The following is a 4,935-nucleotide window of genomic DNA, read 5'->3' as shown; positions in this document are numbered from 1 at the left end:
CGCCAAGGTGTTGTTCGTGAAAAGAAGGATGGAACCATGCGGTTGTGCATCGACTATCGTCGACTTAATAAAGCGACGATAAAGAACAAATATCCGCTGCCACGTATTGACGACTTGTTCGATCAATCAAGGGAGCCTCGGTGTTCTCGAAAATAGATTTGAGATCGGGCTACTATCAATTGCGAATCCGAGATTCGGACGCGCCCAAGACCGCCTTCGAACGAGATATGGTCACTATGAGTTCCTAGTGATGCCGTTTGGGCTCACTAATGCCCTCGGTATTTATGGATTTAATGAATCGGATCTTTAGACCATATTTGGATCGATTCGTAGTCGTGTTCATTGATGACATCTTGGTCTATTCAAGAAATGAGACCGAACATGCTGAACACCGCGGTTAGTGCCGCAAATTTTACGGACAAGCAATTATATGCTAAGTTCAAGAAGTGTGAGTTCGTTAAGAGAGGTTAGCTTCTTGGGTCATGTGGTATCTGCATCGGGTATTCGAGTCGACCGAATAAAATTTCAGCCATACTTAATTGGAAGCCTCCAGAAATATTATTGAGGTTCGAGTTTTTGGGGCTTGCTTAGTTATTACCGACGATTTGTAAAAGGCTTCTCAACGATAGCCACGCCGATGACGGCTACTCCAAAAGGACGTTAAGTTCAATGGACGAGAAATGCCAAAAAGTTTCGATCAATCAAAACTTATTTGATGAAGCCCCAATTCTAGTGCAACCCGAGTCCGCAAGGAGTTTGTCATCTATAGCGACGCCTCTCTACTTGGGTTAGGTTGCGATTAATGCAAGAAGGTCGAGTTGTGGCCTGCGCGTCGAGGCAATTAAAGCCACATGAGAAAAATTATCCGACTCATGATCTCGAAATGGCCGCCATCGTATTCGCTTTAAAGATTTGGCGACATTACTTATTTGGTGAAAGGTGCCATGTATACTCGGATCACAAAAGTCTCAAATATTTGATGACCCAAAGAGACTTAAATCTGCGACAAAGACGTTGGCTCGAGCTGTTAAAGGATTATGAGTGATCATTGACTATCACCCGAAAGGCGAATATGGTTGCGGATGCCTTGAGTCGTAAATCGTTATTCACTTTACGAGCGATGAATGTGCACTTGTCCGTCCGATCCGACGGTGTGTTAGTGGCTGAATTGAAAGCCAAACCATTATTGACACACCAAATTCGAGAAGCTCGAAAAGTCGACGACGAGTTGGTTGCAAAACGGGCTGCGTGTGTTCAAACAAGGACTCGGAGTTTCAAATCGACGATGACGATTGTTTGAGGTTCAAAAGTCGCTTGTGTGTCCCAAAGAATTCGAACTCATTTCGATAATTCTCAATGAAGCCCATTGTAGCAGAATGGCAATCCACCCGGAGTACGAAGATGTACAATGATTTGAAACGTCGGTTTTGGTGGCATGGTATGAAGCGAGACATCTCCGACTTTGTTTCAAGATGTTTAATATGTCAACAAGTGAAAGCGGAACATCGGTGCCTTCAGATTACTTCACCAATCACAATACCCGAGTGGAAATGGGATCGAGTCACAATGGACTTTGTATCCGGACCGCCATTGTCGCAAGTAAGAAGGATGCGGTTTGGGTCGTGGTAGATCGATTGACTAAGTCACCCACTTTGTCCCCGTCGTCGACGGATTTTTCAATGGACAAATTAGCGGAATTGTACGTTTTCGACAGTGAAATTACACGGGTGCCTATTTCTATCGTGTCGGATAGAGATCCGAGATTTACCTCGCGGTTTTGGAAAAAGTTGCAAGAAGCTTTGGGTACCAAGTTGCATTTCAAAGACCGCCTTTCACCCCCAAACCGATGGTCAATCCGGCGGGTAATTCGGATACTTGAGGATATGTTAAGATGTTGCGTCCTCGAGTTTAGTGGTTCATGGGAACGGTATTTGCCGTTGATTGAATTCGCTTACAACAACATTTTCAATCGAGTATTAAGATGGCACCTTACGAGGCTTTGTACGGCGTAAATGCCGTACACCATTGTTTTGGACGAGCTTGGTGAAAGCAAGATTTTCGGTGGATTTGATTAGGGATGCCGAATGTAAAGTGAAAGTAATCCGTGAAAGTTTGAAGATAGCCTTCGATCGTCGTAAGTCGACGCGGATAAGAAGCGTAAGGATATCGAGTATCGTGGGTGATAAAGTGTTCCTCAAGGTATCGCCTTGGAAAAAATACTCGTGTTCTACCGTAAGGGCAAGTTGAGCCCGAGGTTCGTTGGGCCATATGAGATATCCGAAGCGAGTCGATCCAAAGTGGCATATCGCTTGACTTTGCCCCCGAACTCGAAAAGGTTCACGATGTCTTTCACGCTTCGATGCTTGACGCTATAGATCCGATCCATCGCACGTGATTAGTCCATCGAAATTGAAATTCAAGCTAAAATGAGTTATGAGGAAGAACCGATTCAGTATCCTATCACGAAGTGAAAGAGTTGTGAAACAAGCGGGTTCCGCTAGTAAAAGTGTTATGGCTCAAGCACGGGATAGAAGAAGCTACTTGGGAGACCGAGAACTCTATGAAAGAGCGATATCCAAACCTATTTACGGTAAGATTTTCGGGACGAAAATTTCTTAAGTGGGGAGAGTTGTGACAGCCCAAAATTGACCCTAGTCGGAAGGTGGTCTCGGGACCACAAAACCGAGGCATAAAATAATTAAAAATCTATTTTGATGCCTATAATATGTGTGTGCTCATGTATGACATTTTATGATGATTGATTTAGTGTTATAAGGGTGAATTCCACAAGAAAGGACTTAGTAATGAACTTTGAAAGTATGATAGGAAATGTGTGATGACTAATTAAAGCATGCATGCAAAATAATGGACTTGCATGTCAAATTCCCCCTTTTATAGGTGGTGGCCGCCATGACAAGGAGGATGGGCTAAACATGTCATGAAACATGTTTTGTTGGTGCATTAGGGTGAAATAATAAACAAAGGTGTATGGGTGATAAAAAATGAAAAAAATGTGTGTGAGTGTGGTAATCCCCCATTGCCGTGAGTTGTAGAGAAGGAAAGAAAAAATTTGTTCATCCTTTCTTTGAGCCAAAACTAAGGAAGAAGGAGGATTTTTGCTTCATGCTTGGTTTGGAAGAGATCTAGAAGGAGATTTGGCCAAGTTTGCATCAAGATTAAGGTATGTATGAGGTTGTGTTAGGAGTTTCATGCATGTTTTGGTTGCTAACTTGATGTGCATGTTAGCCATGGCTCAAATCTTTGTTAAGCCATGGAAATGGTATTTGGCCAAAGTTGTTATGGTGATAAAGCCATTGCATGCTAAGTGTGAAGCTTGATGATGATGCATGCAATGATGGATTTTCTACTCATGAGTAAGATTTTGAGTTTTCTCTTTGTTTTATCATGATTAAAGTTGAAAAGGAGCATGATTGTCATACTTGGCCATGATGCATTCTTGAGCATGATTCATGCTTCTTGCATGTTAGTTAAAAGTTTGTGTTTTGGATGGCTATGGACACCTTGAAAATTCGGCCATGCTCATATATGCATATATATGATTGCACATTATGTTTGGTTATGAACTAAGTGATGAATATATTGATTTAAAGAAGAAAATGTGGAAGAATGCTTGTGAAATTGCAAGCACAATTGACCTAGCACACATATAAGTGCTTGATGCTATATTATAAGTTTTGGGCCACAATGTGCAAAGCATAAATTAGTAGATTGCATGCTGTTTTTGTGAGGTATTAAGTGCAAAATTGACCTCAACATGTACATGAATATTCGGCCTTGGGTAGCCTATTGAAGGCCTTAGCATTTCCTTGATGCTCAAATAAATTGTATTGAATTGCTTGATGTAGTATAAAATGTGCATGACCATTGTGTATTCAAGCTAAAGAGTGGCCATATGACCATTTAAAATCCTTGTCATATTCGCCATAAGCAAGCACAATGAGGTTTTAATAAATTGAATTTGTTTGAATTAGCTCAAGAGCTAAGAGGGCCACAATTGGACAAGGGAAGGAAAAGGTGATCGAATAGCCGAAAAAGCCGTTCGACAACATCCGAGGTAAGTCCTCAAGAAGTGACCTTACTTGAATTATGTGAGATGAAATATGGATGTGTATGATTATTGATTATGTGTGTATGAGTATTTGAATTCCACCGGGCTAAGTCCCAAGGCGAATATGCTAATGATTATAATTGTGTTTGAGCCTTAGTAAGGAAAATGAAATATGTATGTCCAATGATTATTGATGTATGTGTGCATGAGAAATTGAATGATATCCGGCTAAGCCCAAGACAATTATGCTGAAATTTATATCCGGTTAAGACCAAGGCAATTGTGCTAGTAGCTATATCCGGGCTAAGACCAAGGCATTCGTGCAAGTTGTTAAATCCGGCTAAGACCAAGGCATTTGTGCAAATCGTGATATCCGGTAAAGTCCGTTGGCCTTGGTGCGGGTTACCATAACCGGCTATGTCCCGGCGATTGAACGAGTACCGACATCCGGATAAACTCGAAGGTATGTGATTTGAAAATTATGAGCTTGCTGGAAAATTTCAGCTAATGCACTTGTGAAATTTCCCAATGATAAGGTAAGTGCGGTGTGTGCTTTGCTGCGCTAGGAGTAAGAGCGTATGAATATCCGCTCCTATGTTTGGAGCGAGTTATCGGCCTTAATGAAGCCGCTATTTGTGTATGAACATAAGAGTTGGGATGGTAAAGTAAGTATGATTATGTGAATGCGCATTAATGAAATGATGCATTTAACTATGTGAATGTATTGCTGTAATTAGAGTTGATTATATTCCTTGAGACTTACTAAGCATAAAAATGCTTACTCATTGCTTTGGCTCTTAGTTTTCTAGATTTCGCCGAGGCAATCGGATTTGGGATCGTTGAAGTCAAGTCATCCACACTATCAA

Source organism: Gossypium arboreum, chromosome 4 (genome assembly GCF_025698485.1).
Source record: "Gossypium arboreum isolate Shixiya-1 chromosome 4, ASM2569848v2, whole genome shotgun sequence".
In the NCBI taxonomy this organism is placed as follows: Eukaryota; Viridiplantae; Streptophyta; class Magnoliopsida; order Malvales; family Malvaceae; genus Gossypium; species Gossypium arboreum.
The sequence above is the reverse complement of the archived record's forward strand: the minus strand, read 5'-3'. Positions refer to the sequence as shown.